The sequence below is a fragment of the Macrobrachium rosenbergii genome, chromosome 56 (assembly GCF_040412425.1).
Source record: "Macrobrachium rosenbergii isolate ZJJX-2024 chromosome 56, ASM4041242v1, whole genome shotgun sequence".
Taxonomy (NCBI): Eukaryota; Metazoa; Arthropoda; class Malacostraca; order Decapoda; family Palaemonidae; genus Macrobrachium; species Macrobrachium rosenbergii.
Window position 1 is genome coordinate 52,052,899 of NC_089796.1, and position 23,682 is coordinate 52,076,580.

The window sequence follows — 23,682 nt, forward strand, 5'->3', positions numbered from 1 at the left end:
TTTATTACATCATCAAGGAATCTGTTAAATAATGAATAAATTTACTCTAAAAATTGCTCTAAAAATCAATAAAATTCATAAAATACAGCACAGTTTGAATACAAGATAAAAAAAAAAAGACGAAAGCAAAATCAAAGACCGCTAACCAGCCTTATACCAAGAAGGCAGAAGACAGAATGCATAAATAAAAAGTTAACTCAGGTACAGCTGAGTGGAGGAGGTCTGGGTATTTAACTGGGGAACTAGTTTTTTAATAAATAATGATTCCAGGATAGGCAGTTCCCATGCATTAGTTGTTTGGCCTATGATACAGAAATCATTACTATCAATATATGTTTTACAAATTTTTGAATGGCCTCTTATGCTTGAATGCTCGGGATTGGAGAGCCTACAGCCAGTCCGAAAACTTAATCCCCAGTTAAATACCCAGACCTCCTCCACTCAGCTCTACCTGAGTTAACTTTTATTTATGCATTCTGTCTTCTGCCTTCTTGGTATAAGGTTGGTTAGCGGTCTTTGATTTTATTTTGCTTTTCGTCTCAGTTTTTTTATCTTGTATTCTAACTGTGCTGTATTTTATGAATTTTATTGATTTTTAGAGCAATTTTTAAAGTAATTTCATTCATTATTTAACAGACTCTCTGGTGATGTAATAAATTTATTTATTACGAAACATTGGAAATGAAGAATTATACTGAGATTAGTACGTTTCCATGGTCCACCTTCGCGCTGATATACATACACACACACACACACACACACACACACACACACACACACACACACACACACATATATATATATATATATATATATATATATATATATATATATATATATATATATATATATATATATATATATATATATATATATATATGTGTGTGTGTGTGTGTGTGTGTATATATATATATATACCTTTGGGAGAGAATGAATGTAGTGGCAAAATGATGTCACTTAAAGTTAAGTGACTGAAAAACTATATCAGTATTTTTACTCAACCACGGATCTACTTATTTTCAATATTAATGGAGATCTGGTAAAGAAATGGAGTTTTTCAATATATATACACACACACGGGCGCGTACGCACGCACACACACACACACACACACACACACACACACATATATATATATATATATATATATATATATATATATATATATATATATATATATTATAAGAAAGAGAGAGAGAAAGTTTTTGTACTTAAATATGGTTATACTTTCAACCTCACCTATTCCGTTTTTAGTTTTCTGTAAAAGACAACTATTGTGACGGCTTTGTTTGTCCGTCCGCACTTTTTCTGTCCGCCCTCTGATCTTAAAAACTATTGAGGCTGCAGGGTTGCAAATTGGTATGTTGATCATCCATCATCGAATCAGTGATATAGGACCAACAAAACAGGCCACCACCGGACCGTGGCTGAATTTCATTGGCCGCGGCCAAGAATTTCATGGGCTGTGTGTGAGGCCACCACCGGATATGGCTGAGTTTCATGGGCCGTGGCTGAAAGTTTCATATAGCATTATACGCTGTACAGAAAACTCGATTGCACCGAAGAAACTTCAACGCATTTTTTACTTATCATTGTTCAGATGCATATCAGCATTTTTCGTTTTTTTTCTATAACATGATCATCAGTCGTTGCTACCCTCTCCCATATCAATACAATCAAATTCGTGCTTGTTTCCTTTTAAAAGCAAACATGTAATTGTTCATTATCAACATCATTAGTGTGTTTATTGTGATAAAATTCAAGCAACATTTCTGGATAATTTATCATGATGTAAATGAATTAAAAATCCGTCTGCTCTTACTTAACTGCGAGTAAAGCGGTTTCCTCTAAACTAACCTCCAGGAAAAACAAAATGAAAATGAGCTGAACCCCTACATATTTTTCAATAACATTTTAGTTACAATTTAGAGTCTTATAATTATCGAATCTAACTACCTGCCAAGGGTATGTGGCTGTATCTGAGACCTGCTACCCACATTTTTTAATATCAGAGATTGTCAAAGTTATAGCTGAATTGAAGACCTTCTACTCATATTTATGGCTATCACAAGCTCAAAACTTTAGCTGAATGTAAGACTTACTACTCATATTTATGGCTATTGCAGGCTCAAAGCTCTAGCTGAATGTAAGGCCTACTACTCATATTTGTGGCTATTGCAGGCTCAAAGTTCTAGCTGAATGCAAGACCTACTACTCATATTTATGGCTATCAAAGCCTCAAAGCTCTAGCTGAACGTAAGAACTATTACTCATATTTATGGCTATCACAGGCTCAAAGATCTAGCTGGATGTAAGCCCCTACTACTCATATTTATGACTATCGCAGGCTTAAAGATCTGGCTGAATGTAAGGCCCACTACTCATATTTATGGCTATCACAAGCTTAAAACTTTAGCTGAATGTAAGTCCCACTACTTATATTTATGGTTATTGCAGGCTCAAAAATCTAGCTGAATGTAAGACTTACTACTCATATTTATGGTTATCGCATGCGCCAAGCTCTAGCTGAGTGCAAGACCTACTACTCATATTTATGGCTATCGCAGGCTCAAAGCTCTAGCTGTATGCAAGACCTATAAGACCTAATACTCATATTTATGGCTATCACATGCTCAAAGCTCTAGCTGAATGTAAGCCCTACAGCACTACTCATATTTATGGCTATCACAGGCTCAAAGCTTTAGCTCAATGCAAGACCTACTATTCATATTTATGGTGAATGCAAGACCTACTACTCATATTTATGGCTATCACAGGCTCAAAGCTCTAGCTGAATGCAAGACCTACTACTCATATTTATGGCAATCTCGGGCTCAAGGCTCTAGTTAAATGCAAAACCTGCTACTCATATTTATGCCTATCGCAGGCTCAAAGCTCTAGCTGAATACAAGACCTACTACTCATATTTATGTCTATCATGGAATGAAAGCTCTAACTGAATACAAGACCTACTGCACATATTTATGGTTATAACAGGCTCAAAGCTCTAGCTGAATGCAAGACCTACTGCTCATATTTATGGCTATTACAGGCTCTAAGCTCTAGCTTAATGCAAGGCCTACTACTCATATTAATGGCTATCAAGGGCTCAAAGCTCTAGTTAAGTGCAAGACCTACTACTCATATTTATGGCTATCACAGTCTCAAAGATCTAGATGAATGTAAGACCTACTACTCATATTTATGGCTATCGCAGGCTCAAAGCTCTAGCTGAATGTAAGACCCACTACTCATATTTATGGCTATCAAAAGCTCAAAACTTTAGCTGAATGTAAGACCCACTACTCATATTTATGGCTATCACAGGTTCAAAGCTCCAGCTGAATGTAAGACCTATTACTCATATTTATGGCTGTTGCAGACTGAAAGCTCTAGCTGAATGTAAGACCCATTACTCATATTTATGGTTATCGCAGGCTCAAAGTTCTAGCTGAATGTAAGACCTACTACTCATATATATGGCTATCGAAGACTCAAACCTCTAGCTGAATGCAAGACCTACTACTCATATTTATGGCTATTCACAAGCTCAGAGCTGTAGCTGAATGTAAGACCTACAGTACTACTCATATTTATGGCTATCACAGGCTCAGAACTCAAACTGAATGCAAGAACTACCACTCATATTTATGACTATTGCAGGTCTCATAGCTCTATCTGAATGCAAGACCTACTACTCATATTTATGGCAATCTCAGGCTCAAATCTCTAGTTAAATGCAAAACCTGCTACTCATATTTATGGCTATTGCAGTCTCGAAGCTCCAGCTGAATGCAAGACCTACTACTCATATTTATGGCTATCGCACGCTCAAAGCTCTAGCTGAATACAAGACCTACTACTCATATTTATGACTATCACAAGCTCAAAGCTCTAGCTGAAAGCAAGACCTACTGCTCGTATTTATATCTATCACAGGCTCAAAGCTCTAGCTGAATGTAAGACCTAATACTCACATTTATGGCTATCACAGGCTCCAATCTCCAGCTGAATGCAAGACCTACAACTCATATTTATGGCTATCAAATTCTCAAAGCTCTAGCTGAATGCAAAACCTACTACTCATATTTATGGCTATTGCAAGCCTCAAAGCTCTAGCTGAACACAAGAACTACTACTGATATTTATGGCTATCACAGGCTCAAAGCTCTAGCTGAATGCAAGAACTACTACTGATATTTATGGCTATCACAGGCTAGCTGAACACAAGAACTACTACTGATATTTATGGCTATCACAGGCTCAAAGCTCTAGCTGAATGCAAGAACTGCTACTCATATTTATGTCTATCGCAGGCTCAAAGCTCTACCTCAGTGAAAGACCTACTACTCATATTTATGGCTATCGCACGCTCAAAGCTCTAGCTGAATGCAAGACCTACTACCCATATTTATGGCTATCACAGGCTCAAAGCTCTAGCAGAATGCAAGACCTACTACTCATATTTATGGCAATCTCAGGCTCAAGGCTCTAGTTAAATGCAAAACCTGCTACTCATATTTATGGCTATCGCAGTCTCAAAGCTCCAGCTGAATGCAAGACCTACTACTTACATTTATGGCTATCGCAGGTTCAAAGCTCTAACAGAGAGTAAGACCTACTACTCATATTTGTGGCTATTGCAGGCTCAAATCTCTAGATGAATGTAAGTCCTACCACTCATATTTATGGCTATCGCAGGCTCAAAGCTCTAGCAAAATGCAAGACCTACTACTCATATTTAAATCTATCACAGGCTCAAAGCTCTAGCTGAATGCAAGACCTACTACTCATATTTAAATCTATCGCAGGCTCAAATCTCTAGCTGAATGCAAGACCTACCACTCATATTTATGGCTATCGCAGCTCAAAGCTCTGGTTGAATGCAAGACCTACTACTCATATTTATGGCTATCGCAGTCTCAAAGCTCAAGCTGAATGCAAGACCTACAACTCATATTTATGGCTATCGCAGCTCAAAGCTCTAGCTGTATGCAAGACCTACTACTTACATCTATGGCTCTAGCTGAATGTGACCTACTACTCATATTTATGGCTACAAGCTCAAAGCTCTGAATGCAAGCTACTCATTTATGGCAGCTCAAAGCTCTAGCTGTATGCATGACCTACTACTTACATCTATGGCTATCGCAGGCTCAAAGCTCTAGCTGAATGTAAGACCAACTACTCATATTTGTGGCCATCGCAGGCTCAAAGCTCTAGCTGAATGTAAGATCTACTACTCATATTTACGGCTATCGCAGGCTCAAAGCTCTAGCTCAATGCAAGACCTACTACTCATATTAAAATCTATCACAAGCTCAGAGCTCTAGCTGAATGCCAGACCTGCTACACATATTTAAATCTATCTCAGGCTCAAAGCTCTAGCTGAATGCAGGACCTACTACTCATATTTATGGCTATCACGGGATCAAAGCTCTAGCTGAATGCAAGACCTACTACTCATATTTATGGCTATCACAGTCTCAAAGCTCTAGCTGAATGTAAGACCTACTACTCATATTTATGGCTATCACTGGCTCCAAGCTCTAGCTGAATGCAAGACCTACTACTCATATTTATGGCAATCACGGGATCAAAGCTCTAGCTGAATGCAAGGCCTACCACTCATATTTATGGCTATCACAGTCTCAAAGCTCTAGCTGAATGTAAGACCTACTTCTTATATTTATGGCTATCACTGGCTCCAAGCTCTAGCTGAATGCAAGACCTACTACTCATATTTATGGCTATCTCAGGCTCCAAGCTCTAGCTGAATGCAAGACCTGCTACTCATATATATGGATATCACAGGCTCAGAGCTCTGACTGATTGCAAGACCTACTACTCATATTTATGGCTATCACAAGTTCAAAGCTCTAGCTGAATGTAAGACCTACTACCCATATTTATGGCTATCGCAGTCTCGAAACTCCAGCCGAATGCAAGACCTACAACTCATATTTATGGCTATCAAAGGCTCAAAGCTCTAGCTGAATGCAAAACCTACTACTCATGTTTATGGCTATTGAGGGCTCAAAGCTCTAGCTGAATGCAAGACCTACTACTCATATTTTTGGCTATCGCAGGATCAAAGCTCTAGGTGTCTGCAAGACCTAGTACTCATATTTATGGCTATCACATACTCAAAGCTCTAGCTGAATGCAAGACCTACTACTCTTATTTAAATCTATCATAGGCTCAAAGTTCTAGCTGAATGCAAGACCTACTGCTCATATTTAAATCTATCGCATACTCAAAGCTCTAGCTGAATGCAAGACCTACTACTCATATTTATGGCTATCACGGGATCAAAGCTCTAGCTAAATGCAAGACCTACTACTCATATTTATGGCTATCGTAGTATAAAAGCTCTAGCTGAATGTAAGACATACTGCTCATATTTATGGCTATCATAAGCTCAAAGCTCTAGCTGAATGCAAGACTTACAACTCCTATTTATGGCTATTGCAGGCTCAAAGCTCTAGCTGAATGGAAGACCTACTACTTACACCTATGGCTATCGCAGGCTCAAAGCTCTAGCTGAATGTAAGACCAACTACTCATATTTATGGCTATTGCAGGCTCAAAGCTCTGGCTGAATGTAAGACCTAGTACTCATATTTATGGCTATTGCAGGCTCAAAGCTCTAACTGAATGCAAGACCTACTACTCATATTAAAATCTATCACAAGCTCAAAGCTCTAGCTGAATGCAAGACCTGCTACTTATATTTAAATCTATCTCGGGCTCGAAGCTCTAGCTGAATGCAAGACCTACTACTCATATTTAAATCCATTGCAGGCTCAAATCTCTAGCTGAATGCAAGACCTACTACTTATATTTATGGCTATCACTGGCTCCAAGCTCTAGCTGAATGCAAGAACTACTACTCATATTTATGGCTATCGCAGGCTTCAAGCTCTAGCTGAATGCAAGACCTATTACTCATATTTATGGCTATCACAGGCTCCAAGCTCTATATATGGATGTCACAGGCTCAGAGCTCTGGCTGATTGCAAGACCTACTACTCATATTTATGGCTATCACAAGCTCAAAGGTCTGGCTGAATGTAAGACCTGCTACTCATATTTATGGCTATCACAGGCTCAGAGCTCTGGCTGACTGCAAGACCTACTACTCATATTTATGGCTATCACAGGCTCAAAGCTTTAGCTGAATGCAAGACCTACTACTCATGCTTATGGCTATCACAAGCTCAAAGGTTTGGCTGCTTGTAAGACCTACTTCTCATATTTATGGCTATCGCAGACTCAAAGCTCTAGCTGAATGTAAGACCTGCTACTCATTTTTTACTCTCATAGACTGTCAAAGCTCTATAAATTTTCTAAGAGAATTTCAGAGTTTCTGAACTAAATTTTCCTTTTTCCTCACGTCCAAACACTAGATTTGTCGCGTCCGTTTGCCATGGGTACCAGTCGAAAAAACAATTTTCTGCTCTCAAAATTAGTGTGATTATTTGCAATAGATTTGGCGTCCTAACAGTTCATTTTAGCTGCTAACGATGAAACATTAAAAAGAAAACGGTAGATTAGCCCCAAGACTAGAAGACATTTCTCCCTTGCTTAATCGGTACAAATCAGTGCCTTCAGTCATTGTCACAGACTCTGACGGCCGAACTTTACGTCAGTCATGTTTTATTGTCAAGGGAATAATAAATGTATGATACATACGAGATTAGAATGGGTAGCCTACACTGAATGGAAAATAGACCCAATAAAGGCATTTGTACCTAATCCAAAGTTTTATCATCAAAGTAACTAAAAGAGATAAAAATCTAAGAGAGATCCCGAAACATTATTTGCTGCCTGTAATCCACCCGTTATCAAACTCGAGATTGTATGTCCTAAGGAAAAAGATTTATTTCATTCTTTAAAAATGCAACAACTAAGTCAGAGTTTCTGGAATGGAATAATATAATCAACTAAGTAATATAATATAACATCATCAACTAATTAATAATTTCTCAGGTATTGTTCCTGTTCATCTTCAGTCAGACTCCTGGAAATTTAGAATTTTAAATTGAGAATAATGAAATATGTCATGTGAGTAAGCTATAAATAACTAGATATGTTGGTGGTTTGAATTCATAAGAACGATTTCCTCAAATCTGGCCACATTTTTCATTTTTCGACTGACACAGTACACGCGGTAACAGTGAAAATGACTAACAAAACCCTGTTTTCATTCCAGCAGGCTTGGGTCCTCATTTCCGTAAGGAATAAATCAATGTCTATTCCAGGCCTCTTCCTTACAAGGAGGATTTTGCGACCTTTAAAGAACCTCTAATACTACTATTAATTCAAAAGACTGAACTTTCATCATATGTTTCAATTGACCTTTGGAAACGATAACAAACCAGCATTTGTGCGGATGAGTCATCGATTTCAGTCCAAAAAGTATTAACCCTATTAGGTGCTCGTGCATGTCCCGCCCATGTCTTTTTTGGTGTTCTTTTGATGGTGATTAGTTGTCGGTTGTTGCAGTGTCTCCAAAGCAACACAACCAACTCGATCACGGCAAATTGATGAGATGTAATAGAGATTTGTGATGATTGTTTTGCTCGCTCTTTGCAAATCTGCAGTAAACTGCCTCTCGTATGATAACAGCCTATTATTATTTATGATTGCTATTGCACAATAAACGAAGAAAAAATAGATTTATAATACTTATCCGCATTTTGCCTTCGCAATTAACCAATAACACAATTTTAGTCTGTCGTCAATGCATAAATGTTCCTTCCTCATGCAAAACTGTCATAAATTCCCACTGAAATAATGGCTACCTGATCTCGGGAATCTCAGACAGATAAACTTGAAGCTGAGCACAACAACACCATATCTCTAATTAGTAACTTGAAATCTGCCTCAGTTCTGGTCATTATCAAAAACCAATAACAAGACATGGGAATGATAAGATTAATATTCTAAATTTTCATCAGTTTATTACTGTCATCGGTGCAAAAGGGAATTACTCGGTGAGAGTGTTCAATAGTTGTTTAAAAGTTCAGTTGTCACAAATTCATCTTGAGACGAGTAGGTTCAAGTGTAAAAACATCTTTCCTTCAACAATCTACATACAGCTGTCAATTAATGGAGAGCCATCTAAGTCTGCTCTTATTAGACTGAAAAGATAATTATACTTAAGCTCTTGAATATATTTCCTTACCTTTTCCATTCTTTAAGCATTCAACATTATATTGTTTATTTTTATTTCTTACGTATATATTAATTCCTTGTTTTAGAATAATTTCCAGCATTATGATCATGACTCCATATGAGTGTTGAAACGTCAATAAACTATGAACATAATTCTAGACAGCTCTTCATCTTCAGAACCACTTATGAATATGTTGGTCACCTGAGAGCTTATAGATGTTGAAGTGCCAGGAGAAAAAGTACACAAGAGAGAGAGAGAGAGAGAGAGAGAGAGAGAGAGAGAGAGAGAGAGAGAGAGAGAGAGAGAGAAGAGACGTAACATGCGTATGTACTGTATATGCGATTTCAACTTATCCCCCACTGAAAATCATAAATTCTGATATAAGAAATAAAAGGAAATAAAAATACATAACATACATACATACATACATACATACATACATACATACATACATACATACATACATACATACATACATACATATTTACATATATACATACATGCATACATACATACATATATATATGTGTGTATATTTATGTATAAATGTAAATTTATATAAATCTCTTAAAGGATGCATGCATCAGTGGAATCGCTTAGATATCGAATATAATATCATTTCCGTTTCTTAAACTTCGACAGAGATCTGAATTTCAGTAGAACCATATCTATCTATTTGGCTATCTGGCTATCCATTTGTATATATATATATATATATATATATATATATATATATATATATATATATATATATATATATATATATATATATATATATATATACACACACACACACACACACACATATATATACACACACACACACACACACACACACACATATATATATATATATATATATATATATATATATATATATATATATATATATATATATATATATATATATATATATATATATATATATATATATATATATATATATATATATATATATATATAGTAATAATAATAAAAAAAAACTCCAAGACTGTATCAGTAGCGGGTCTTTCCTACAGGATTTTCTAATATGGAGGTTTTTGAAAAGAACAAGTCGTTCATCACAGGTATCAAACATCATGGCTGATATTAGGAACCAGCGTCAAGGAAGGAAAGCGACGGAAGATTCTGCTCTATGTTCATCGGAATCTATGTTTACAAGACACTCACCTATCTTCATTGACGTGGTGCAGTCGATTACATGGCCACATCTTATCTGGAACAAAGAGAAAAACTGTTGATCTTGAATCAATATAAAAATATATTAGTTGGTTATGAACGTTTAGATTAAAGGAAAAGTTATATGACAAAAACCTGAGGATATGACCAGCAACTTCTTGAAGGGAATAAGTGATTTACCTGAATTGTAAATAGCAATGCCAAATAATATAAAGTCGGCATTACCCGAACCAATAATAAATTTTGTCAGTGATAGAACAACACCAATCCTAAGGGCATTTCAAAAATTCTTGTGTTAGTCTTAATATGATATGGAGCATTGTTCACACTTGTAATTCCTGATTCCCATTGTGGCATGTTTAACCAAACAAAGGACTTTTCTCCTTGCACATACTCTCGTCCCCTAAAATCGAATCAGTCCAACACAACCTTTGAGCTGACTGCACATCTTGTATGCAAACATAACGACTGTACGGGGAGCTGCTAGCGGTGTTTGGTGCCGTGCCCAGATTTAACTTGAGTTCATGCCGAGGGGACAGACATTCTTCAGGAGGAAAAGATATCCCATCCACATGGAAAGAAGTGGATTTTATTGGTCACTGTACTGAAACAGACTGTATTAGCCACACCATTAATAAATTTTGGATAGCCTACATCTTGTCAGAGTGAATGAATATTGGATCATGACGAAGAATCAGCGTCATGGGAGACAGCGACATTGTCAACATCGACGAATCTTGATGTGGAAGAAAACAATATTCTGGTCACCTTTTCTCTGAGAATATCTGTCTTTGGTGGCATTGAAATAAAATTAAAAACCTTTTTGTGATAGCTGGCCGCCTGAATAAGCCACGTAATTGTGCATAATAAATTCTACTGATTCAAAGGATAAGTTTTCCCTAAATCGATGATAATAAGTAATTGCTGCTGCAGTACTGAACTTCCTGAAAAATATAGGCCCAAACTAGTTATCCACTTAGAAAACTTTGCTTGTGGCTACGACCATTTTGCTCATCCGAAAATATGAATGTCTCTGGTAAGATATAAATGAATGGATTCTTCGTCCAGGAAACAAAGTAATGTTGTTGATAATATTTCGCTCGTGATTTGTTTTAACACAACTCTGAAGACAAGAATTCGTAGTGCTTCTCTACTGAAACGGCGAGCTTCGTGTAAGTCGGTCATTCAGAAAGTTCTAAGCACCACCCCAAAACAGCACAAGAAAGTTCGTGCATTATCTTTTAATATAGTCCCCCGACTTCGGTGTACTTTTATTCCATCAAAGGAGGTTGCTTGGTAGGCCTCCAAAGACTCCACCGTACTGAAAAAGACAATGCTTACGGCACTTGGGCTTAGGAAACAGGTAAAAGTTATACGGTGTCAGGTAAGGTTAGCTGTTTCAGTCAATTCCACCTGTAGGCTACCGTGTGAACAGGAAAGTGTCTTGGAGGAATAGTTCTCCCCCGTAGTTTATACTGATTCCCTTTATTTAACTATTTAATTTTGATGCGTGATGATCTGCATAAGTGGTTTAACCATTTTCTAATTGTCATCATGATATCCCATACAGAATCTCAGACCATGGCGGCCACCACATTACCTAGAGTTGTCGTTTGCCAGATATTTATTTCAGTAGGAGAACCATGGTGTTTCCTTTGCTTCCTTTGAGGATCAAAGTGGCAAATCTTCGGCTTATTTCTGGAGGAGAAATAGAAAATCTCAGACCTAGAGGCGAGTCTTCCCGTTAAATCTGATTTGACTAAAGCGGTGAAATTAACACCTGAATTTAATGAAGGCGACGTAGATTAACTTTTCTGCATTCTGAAGACATTGTTTCTAGTACGCGTTGGCCAATAGAACAGCGGGGCTTGTTGGTCAAGCTAAATTAAAGAGCAGAGCAGCAGTGACAGTTGGCCATTAGTATGAGAAAGGAATTATGAAAAGTTGAAAAGAGCAATTTTAGAATCTTACTTCTTTACTGTTGAAGGATATAACAACAGTTTTAGACAGTAATTCAAAACTCAAAATCAATCTTGGTATGAATTTGTCAATTTGTTCAATAAATGGATCACAGCAGCGCAAGTTGATAGGGTAGAAAGTCTTGTATACAAATCTGATTGTGACTGAAGAATCATGAAAAAGCTGCCATAGAATATCAGATTCAATATACGTGATTAGGAGGAATGGGATCTTTAAAATGGAGCCATAGTAGCTGATTATAATATTTCATTGATACACCCGACACACAAAGATCCATCTGTAAAACAAGGCAAAGCAACTTTTGGGTACTAGCCAGAAAGAGCAAGCTCAACCTTGCACCTACTCTAAGCAACCTGGTCATAGCATTTCTGAATGCACAGGCCCCACTTGTAACAATTCTAAATTTTTTTTACTGATAAGCACCAGTCCCTATACCCTGGTAAATTTGAGACCCTAAAAGTAGTTCTAAAGGTCAGCGACTTAGCATTGCTCTTCTCTCGATGTTGAACACTTATTGGATAATTATATCTGTGAGGCAGCATAACTCTCCCTAACAGTAAACGTCCAATAAAAGTTAGGATTTTACATGACACTGGTTCCACTCAAAGTATGACTATACGTAATATTGCTTGAAAACAAAGCGTGCTGTAAAGGATTTAATTTAAGTAACACCACACTTTGACTCTGCTTGTAAATATATCACTAACTGTGTAATTATATCACTGGTGATATGATAATGGCAGTTATCAATACGGCATTAACTATTGAGATTATTCATGCCCTGCATAATAATGATTCGGCTAGCCCAAACCCGCTATTTAACCTTGTTGTACATAGGCCTTCAAAGAATGGATGCATGAAAGCAGCTGATACTGTTGACAGTAAAGAAGGCGAGAAAGCAAAATGAAACAGAATTTGTAACTGAAAGGCAAGATAACATTCAGTTGTCTGGAAATGTCAAGTCTACTGTAAGTGTGTTCATGTAGTAACCAGAGCAAGAGCTAAATTATTTAAGGATTCAGAATCATTACAAAATTCACAAATTTCATGCGAACCTCAAGATTTGAAAAAGCTACAACAGGAAGATCAAAACATTATTCGATGCACTTGAAGCATCAGGTAATACTAAAGGTCATAAGGTTCCTGGATATTACTTTGATAATGGTATTTTGTTCAGACTGCACAGACCTAGGAAACTGGCCAGTAGGACACATCGGCTGAAAAAGAACCACTTGTTATACTTTTGCCCCTGAGAACGCAAATACTGAGCGCAGCACATCGAGCAGAACCGCATTTGGGAATTACTAAAACTCATAATAAAATAACTAATGATTTTCCTTTGCCCAAAAGTGAAACAGGATGTGGTAGAATTTGTGAAACAATGTCACCTATGTCAGGTAGCAGGGGATCCCAATGAAACCATTCCAAAAGCTCCTTTAAATCCATTTTTTTTCTCGTGAACTTTTTACCAAGATTGTTATTGACTGTGTTAGACCATTACCGCAAACAAGCCATGGTAATTACTATATTTTAAGTTAAGTACACCTCTGCCAGATAACCTATTGTTGTCCCTCTTCGTAACATCTCTGCTAAGACGATTGTAAAACAATGAAAATTTACAATATCTATGGTTTAATTAAAGATACAAAGCAACCGGGGAACTAATTTCACCAGAAATCTATTTAATCAAGTGCTTAGGAAATTCGGTATAAAGCATACTCTAGCATCCCCATGCTATCCTGAATCATAGGGAGCTTAGAAAGAAACCATCAGACTCTGAAATAATTGCTTAAGAAATTCCGTGTGGAGACAAGAGAAGAATGGGGCGAAAGTTTAGACATACTGTTGCTCACAATTACAGAAGTTTCAAATGAATCTTTGGGTATTTCCCCCTTTGAAATGTTATACTGATATAAATTTAGGGGCCTCTGCAAATCTTCAAGGACTAAATAACCCAAACTTTGAATAAGTAGGTACTGAGCAGTATTTTATTAAACTTTAAAGTACTCTAACTAAAATCAGTTAATTAACAGTCAAGAAGTTATGAAAAGTAATTTTGATAAGAGTAAAGCACGAAAATTCAAAGTACGTGATCGTGTGCATGTTTATTTATTTTCCAGCTAACGTTTCCCTTCTTAAGCGAACGTGTTTAGGACCGGTTATAATCACTAAGTGCATGAATAACAACAATGCCCTAATAGAAAGTCCAGTTTCTTAGTTAAAGAAGTATCATGGAAGAATGCCTGTTGCCCTGCAATATAATTGTGGGTAATAATAAAGTTACAACTCAAGGAAAGATTCCTTCCATCCAAGAGGTTGATTTATACCAGTCTGATCATGAAATTTCTTGGGCAGAGTCTACAAATAATCAGCTACTAAATCATCAGTTTATCTGCAGCATCTTCGCCCTGACCCAGAGCAAAGTTCTGTAATCTAAGAGCAGACTTCTGGAGCAGCAGGAGGTATCTGGGGATGTACCCAACCGCTGCCGTTCGGTTAAGCACAACATTGAACTTTTACCTGCCATACAATCCATAAGGTAATAATACTACAGAGTGAGTCACGAAAAGGATGTGAAAAAGGACAAGAGGAAGTCAATTACATTATTTAATAAAAAGAAAAAAACAGGTTAGCACCTTACAGTTCACCATTTTAGGCTTCACCTTGTTTACTGGTTGTTAAACACAATAGTAAAGTAAAACTTTGCACAGATTTTAGTAAAATGAATAATGTGAGAGTTAAAGACAGTTATCATTTACCAAACGCATAGAAGACATCTTCGTTGCCACTGGTAATACTAAGTATTTACCACAGATATGTTACAAGGCTACTATCAAATTCAACTTTCAGAAAAAGCTAAATTTGCACTTTTTCAATATGTATGGATTTCTTTTGGCATTTCCAATGCTCCTGCTACATTTCAGCAAGCTGTGAATAGCGCTATACAAGACCTGGAGGGCAGTTATGCCTACACCGATGACACTTGTAGTAACAAACTCGTGTGACGAATATGTGGAGCTTCTGGAAGCTCTCTCCAATCGTCTAAAGTAGTTCGTTTAAATATCAACTGTCTAAATCTTCACTTGGAAAAACTAAGACTGATGCTTAGTCCCCTTCTACTCCTGCAAGCAAAAAAAAAAAAAAAAAAAAAAAAAAACATAGTCTGCTTAACATTTGTTTATTCCTTTGAAACTGTAAACTACTTAAAACTTTCTTGGAATACAGCACCTTGCCTTTTTTTTTCAAGTCCCATTTTTTTTTTCAGAGTTTCTGGGGCTTGATATCCGATTTCCATGGTAGTGATATTTTCGCAAAAAAGTTTAAAATTGCTGCAAAACAACACGCCTTTATACGACCCCTCCAGAGTAAAATGATAAAATGATAAAATTGCTAATTTCAATTAACCCCCTCAATTATCAGCAGGGTTGGAACACCAGTGAGACGCTTTGAGAATTTGTTTTTAGCGTTCACCGTGCTTAAGAGATTTGGCAAAAAATCTTGAAATTAGATTGGAAAGTTTCTTAATTGGCAAGTCAGGAAAACCACTTCAATGAATACTTTCCAATTCTCTGGAACTTTTTCACTTTAAACAAAAGTTCATTCAGAAACGTCGACTTGGAGATTTTGATACATTTAAATTTACAAACAAAAAAGCAAAGTTTTCACGAATTAATCCCTTGCATTTGATTTATTTCAAAATGTGTAATTTGGCAAAAATTAGTAAAACACTTTGAGAAATAATTTCTATAGCATCTCCAAGAAAATAGTAATTGCTGGAATACAAAATAGCTGTCTGTGTTTTGGAAATCTATCCGTCTAACACAGTAAGTTTATATTGTTCTTTGAATACCTAAAGTCCTTTGCAAGACTATTTTTCTTTAGTTCTCCATGTTATTGCCAAAACTTCAACGGTGTTATGTTAAGGACTTACTGCAGTTAATCAACAAACAGGAAAACTGAAAGAGGAAGCGAGATATGTGACTCAATAAATGGAATAGCTGAGATTAAAAATCTGTGATAGTAGCAATCTCTCGTCCGTTCGTCTAACACTATCATTTTATTTACGTAGAATCTACTATCACTGTTTATGCTCACTCACAACAGTTTCATGAATTTGCTTTACACTACTGAAAAGACAATTACGTCAGTGCCGCTGTGTTCATTTACTATTTGAGTAAAAGTTTTCGGAGTGGGAATAAACTTCTAAGCTGATAGTAATCTATGTCAAAATTGTTTGCTGGTTCCCGCTTTCATTCTGTACTACTATTCAGTCATTTTAAACAAGAGAAGAATTCTTAACCTTCACATGCTTTTCTCTGATCATATGTTTGTTCAAGGAATGTAAATTTTTGTCACAGATGTACAACTAGCGCACTGGTACCACTCGCTACAAAATGTAGTGTTGGTTTTGGCCTTCTATATTTGCGCTCGTCGAGCTAGACATAAAAATTATTTTCTATGAAGAGGCTTATTCCAAATGATATCACCGTGACATATCACGTTATAATTCGGCGTCGATAACTTATGCATGAGTCCCAATAACTTCAAGGAGCGCTTTCGCTAGTGCACACGGTTGAAGGCTGGGGAAGGTGTGTGTTGAGAGAGAGAGAGAGAGAGAGAGAGAGAGAGAGAGAGAGAGAGAGAGAGAGAGCTGCCAGCGACAGGAAGTCAAAGGCCGGGGTTTATTTCCGTTACAATAGACCCTGGCAGGATTCGCATCTATAGCGGTGCACCCCGCCTCTGTCAACAGTGAAATGACATTTCGTCTAAATTTGCTAGCCAGTGTCAAGGTGCTTCTGATTCTCTCAGCTAGCCTACAGAACGTCTTAAGATAAGAGCGACCAACAACAGTTTAATTTTTTTAAAGGTAGGTTTTGAAGTTATATATATATATATATATATATATATATATATATATATATATATATATATATATATATATATATATATATATATATACAGTATGTATATATATATATATATATATATATATATACATATGTGTATATATAAAGACAAAATCCACGAAGTAAAGAGAAACAGTGAAGTGCTGAGGCCTTTCGACTGTCGTCCTTTACTTAGCAGCTAAGTAAAGGACGACAGTCGAAAGGCCTCGCAGCACTCCAGTGTTTCTCTTCCTTCATGGACTTTGTCGTTATTTATATATTCATCACGTTCCATATTTTTCGTGATTCAGTTATATATATATATATATATATATATATATATATATATATATAAGTATATATAGATATATTTATATATACATATATATCATATATATCCTGAGAGAGAGAGAGAGAGAGAGAGAGAGAGAGAGAGAGAGAGAGAGAGAGAGGCTACATACAAGCAGCATCTGCAACTTGAACCAGGCTCCTCCGAAAGAATCAAAGATCGACAAACAATTGACGGAACTATGAAATTGCCCTGGAAATTTTCAAGGCAATTCCAGCCGAAATCTTTCGTATAATAATAATTACTTTATTTTCAATGGCATCTATCCATTGAAAAATAATGAAATCCTACTGAGATCCTAATGAAATTTATTACAAATGACATCAACAATAATAATGATATAAATTTCATTGACATGTTCATTCAGTTAATGAATTTACCATAAAGTAATGGAATCGGAAACTTCATTCCACTGCCCCCTAAAAAGGATTTGAAGAAATTTCTGAATCATTCCAGTTGCAACGATGTCATGTTTCATGTCATTAAAATGACATTATCAAAACAATGAAATTTTGTGTAGTGTAATGTAATCATGCCCTATTAAAACATTGAATTTTTACAAAACTACGATAAAAAAAAGATATTTGGATTATTACATAAACGTTTGTAAGTTTCATAGGAAATTAAATTTAATTCGCCAATGGAAATTGCCTGGATCGAACCTGTAACAGTATCAGGGCAATGAATTTAGTGAAAGCAAGAAACCAAATGCTACAAAATTCCTCCTCTCCCCTCTGCTCTCTCTCTCTCTCTCTCTCTCTCTCTCTCTCTCTCTCTCTCTGCGTGACGGTGGACATCCTAAACCGAGGTACGGTCTCCTTAACAAGGGACTTCCCTGAATTCGACCCTTCGCGCGGAGCCTTCAGGGAGAGCCAACCTTGCGCGCTCATAAAGCTACTCTGGGTCTCAGTTTGGCAAAATGCAATTCTTTTCATCTTTTTCTCTGATGATCTTAGCTAATAATAACACAAGCGAGAAGCAATAACGAGACAAAATTCTTGTCAAGTTCGTTTTAAGCTAAAAAAGGCTTCAGTTATTTTATCTCGCCGAAGTTTTCATTCCCGTATTGAAACAATTAACACTTGGATTAGCGTTTGCTTAAAAGAAAGAGGAACTTCGTCCTTATGGCTTCAATACATAAAAGCAATTTCTTCCACTTAAAGTAAAAAAAAAAATTCAAGTTGCAGGATAAATATTTTCCATGGTTACATAAAGCCTGATGAGAGCTGAGTCTGCATCACATTTTGAATTACATGTTCTCTTAAATCAATATTATACCGCTGAAAATTGCACCTCGTTTTCAAGAAAAAGGCGACATTTTCTTGGAGGAAGATTAGCTAAGCCTTGTTGCCATTACGCTACTGGAGTACTCATTCATTTACTGTACATGCACAAAGCACAAGGGAACAATTCACTCAAAACTAGCTGAACAATATATATATATATATATATATATATATATATATATATATATATATATATATATATATATATATATATATATATATATATATATATATATATATATATATATATATATACTATATATGTGTGTATATGTATGTATGTATGTATGTATGTATATATATATGCGTGTGTGGGTATGTGTGTATGAATGTGTGTAAGTGTTGTTTTTCGATATGCAGCTTACCTTGTTCCTGCATTACTTCTTAACGGAGGTCACAAAGGCTTTTTTGCATACTATTCAGACTAAACTAACTGCGCACAGTCTCATTTACTTTTATAGATATTCTTTTTTTCTAAGTGAATGGATCAAATATATAAATTCATGGCACGAAAATCATATATATACTTATTAAAACTTTCTATTATGAAACCAAACGCGCTTATGTTAATTAAGTTCTAACTATTTAGGGACTTTAATGAACACCGTAATTGTTTTATCTTTCATGGTATTCATTCAATTTCTTGTTTGACCACCGTCGAATATATATATATATATATATATATATATATATATATATATATATATATATATATATATATATATATATATATATATATATATATCTATGAATTTTATCACATCACCGTGATTCATATACAAGCATTAAGCTACAAACATCCTTTAATGTCCAATTCGCGCTACCTCGGAAATAATATATTTTCATATATGTTTCCCGAAGGGGAATTTTTTAGTTGATGATAAGTTCGTCGTCTCGTGGGCTCCAACCATGGAAGAAAAGAACTCAGGACTACAGTGACGTGATTTTAACCACACGGCCGTGTGGCTAAAATCGCTTCATTGTGAGCTTTCCTGAGTTCTTAGCCTTCCGAGGTTTGAGCGCATGAAACGATGAACTTATTATCAACAAAAATTCCCCTTTTGCAAATAATATGAAAATATATTATTTCAGTCGACTAAAATGATTAAGGGACTGGTTTGTAGCTTAATGCTTATATATATATATATATATATATATATATATATATATATATATATATATATATATATATATATATATATATATATATATATATATATATATATATATATATATATATATATATATATATATATATATATATATATATATAACATTAAACTACAAACGTCCTTTAGCATCCAATTCGCTCTACCTCGGAAATAATATATTTTCATATATGTTACCCAAAGGGGAATTTTTAGTTGATAATAAGTTCATCGTTTCATGCGCTCAAACCACGGAAGGCAAGAACTCAGGACTACAGTGAAGCGATTTTAGCCAAAGACACTTATAGGTGGTTAAAATATATAAATATATATATATATATATATATATATATATATATATATATATATATATATATATATATATATATGGATGTACAGTATGTGTATGTATGTTCCAGAATAATTCTGAAATGCACTGAGAAATTTCAACCAAACTTGGAATACATATGATTTACTATCTAGAATAGAATACTGTGGATGTAAAACATCACTAGCACCAAAGGGCTCCAAGGGGGTAGGGGGTGGGAGGGGCTTCCCTGAAACAGGGCTGGTTCTGCCCATAGACTTAGTAGCTCAATAAACTTTACGGGTTTATCATACCTCACTTTGGTGTTCATGTGGAAAAGAATACTGTGGGGGTAAGACATCACTGGCACCAAAGGGGCTGTGGGTGGGAAGGAGTTGACATGTAAAAATAACCAAAGACGCCATTTATTAGTGTCTAATCCATAGATTTCAAGGTCGCTGAGGTGAATAGTGACACTCCCGTTGCACTTCAAGTCCAAGTTCAGCCCTGATAGGAATGGGGGTGAGAATGGGTGAAATATAAAATGTCTAAAGTGCTGGGCAATGTAATTGAAGCAACTGCCTTAACAGGACAGAGAGAGAGAGAGAGAGAGAGAGAGAGAGAGAGAGAGAGAGAGAGGGGGGATGAGAGAGAGAGTAGAGGGGGTTGTTAGGGAGGAGAAAGAGAGAGAGAGAGAGAGAGAGAGAGAGAGAGGGAGTAGAGGGGGTGTTAGAGGGAGATAGAGAGTTACAAGGAGTTACAAGGATTAGGATGTCTCAAAGACTTTGTAGTCCATCTGAGGAAACATCATGTGCTCACTTACCTCTAGGAGCAGGTTTTATAGTTCATTCAGTGTTCTAATGATTTTGTCTAGTTTTCTTTTAAACTCTTCCAAACCGTTTCTGTTGACAACTTCTGGTGGCAATTTATTCCATGTGTCACATATCTTGTATGTGAAGAAGTTCCCACAATGAAATGTGATGTATCTCTTCAGTTCTAGTTTCCATCCATTCTTTCTTGTCTGGTTTTCGTTTAATGTGAAGAGGTTACTGTCTACTTTTGTTCGCCTTTCAATATTTTGAATGTTTCTATGAGTTGTCCTTGCAGTCGTCATGTTTCTAAGTCATACATGTTCAGGCTTTCTAGTCGTCTTCGATGACCTATATGTCTGATGGATGGAATTAAAATTGTGGCTCTTGCTTGTACCCCTTCTAATCTAACTATGTCCTTTCTTAGTGTTGATAACCAAAACTGTACTGCATATTCAAGATGAGGCCTAACTATGGATGTGTAGAGCTGCAGCACCGTTTCCTTGTTTCTGTATTTGAACTGCCTCTTTATGTATCAAACAAGTTTCTGTGCCTACTTCTTTTCAGCTTTTATGCACTATTTTGTGGATTTTAAGTCCTTGGTAACAATGACTCCAAGGTCCTCTTCTTGTTCTACACTATTTATTTCATTTCCAAGCAGCATACAGTTGGCATGAGGGTTGTTTGTTCTTATTTGTAACACTTTACACTTATCCAGGTTGAAAGGCATTTACCATCTTTTTGACCACTCTCCTAGTTTCCTTAGATAATTTCTTAAAGTACGCTGATTCGAATGAAATAGTTTATTTCATCGAAAAAAATAGGAGTCAATACGTTATTTAGGTTTAAATATAAATTTTTGACTCTCAAAAAAAAAAAAAATTATAGCATTATAGTTTGCTATCCTTTCTTTCAGTGAAGAGATAAATGTTAGAATTGGAATATTCATAAAGAGTAGGTTTTTTAGATGCTACTTCATATATAATATGTTATATTTAGTCCAAAATTAAAGCAAATATATACTATGAGAAATATTATCTTCACCGCTTAGGAGGCGGTTTATTCTTGGTTGCAGCCATCTGCTATGTGGAGCATTGACCAGTTGCCTCCCCCTTCCCCCCCTCCCCACCAATATATCTTTGCAGACTCTACTTTTTTATTTCTTTAGAGCCAGTTGATTCAGGGTATGATTTTCTGCACTCGGAGATGTCGAGATTTTGGCTGCTACATCCAAAATTTGGAAATCGTTTTAAAAAATCTAATTTCAAGTAATTTCAAAAAGTGTTAGCTTAACTAAGTGGGCAAGGAATAGATAATGTAATTTGATGTAATTTCTCGTCAAAAGACAAATTAGATTAAATCATAGGATTTTGGCCCAAAGAATCAAAGGAAAACAAGAAAATAAATTAAATGAATAAATCTTTGGTTTTTATTAGAAAAGAGAGGATTCGAAATATTAATGGGTTTTTAAGAAATTTTGTGGTGCAGGTACAATAAATTAAACTATCCCTTTTGGTAATATTGATGCTTAAGAAATAAAAGTACATTTGACATCTAAAATAGATAACGAATTAACTGCAAAAGCAAATCCTATTATGCCTCCACTTGATTTTGCATGGCTATTTATAGTTTGTTTTATGATGATGTCCACTGCATTTCTACTACACCTAACATCTGACCTACTCACACTCATGCCATGGTGAAGCAGTTCTTTGGCTCCTGGGTGTGATTTGTCCAGATTAAGCATTGAAAGCATGTACAGTAGATCGTTGTGTACCTAGCATAGTTTGGATGGTCATAACAAAAGAACATCGGATATAACTGTTCTAAGCAAGATATGTGTAAATCAAAGTTGCTCTCTTTAGTTGCCCTCTGGAAGCGCAAAACAAGAAGAACCTTGTCCATGTAATCAATTCAAATCTTAGCTGTTTTCCCATGTTCTCCTCTTCTGAGTTCTTTAAAAATATTGTATTGTTGAATCATTGCAGTGAAATCTTCATTGGCCAATGCTTCGTCCAGCAATTCTCTGCTTGGGGAATGTGCAAGACGTTCCATTATATCCCGAGCTCTTCCTTTCCAGAGGGTTGTTACATTTGATTTAAAGTTTTGTAAAAGAAGGCGCTCTAAAGCCTCCAGCATAGTCTTGTGAACACTCATAGCTCTATTATAGTGTTTTCGTGAAATCACTTTGTTGATAAAACCACTGACACATATTTCTGACTCAATTAAAATCTCTTCAAAACCACTTGCACGCACGCGTTTCCCAGTCACTCCAAGAAATGCACACGTATGGAAAACTCCTAACCTAACAATAACATCTCCAAATGCATTTGGATCCTGCCACACAATTGATATGCTTTTTTAGCAACTGCTAAGTCAAATGTTACAATTCTATATTGCTGATTGACCTCCCTGGAAGGTAATTGGGACAATTTAAGTATGTGCTGTACAGTGGCATTTTCTGTGACTGGCGCATCACATGGAGGCATACACTGTACTCTTGATTGAGCTTCTCCATATTCTTTCACTCTCCCGGTTAAAGATTTGCAACCTGCCC

The 23,682-nt window shown here is 36.0% G+C and overlaps 1 protein-coding gene across 19 annotated transcripts in view; it reads right to left on the reverse strand.

Moving 5' to 3' along the window:
• LOC136836319 (regulator of G-protein signaling 9) overlaps positions 1-23,682 on the reverse strand; it is a 1,320,722-nt gene that overhangs the window by 1,019,301 nt on the left and 277,739 nt on the right. For all 19 annotated transcript variants that reach the window (XM_067100474.1, XM_067100467.1, XM_067100472.1 and 16 more), the window contains one exon: positions 10,352-10,397. The gene's annotated coding sequence lies outside the window, so the exon portion shown is untranslated. The remainder of the gene's footprint in view (positions 1-10,351; positions 10,398-23,682) is intronic.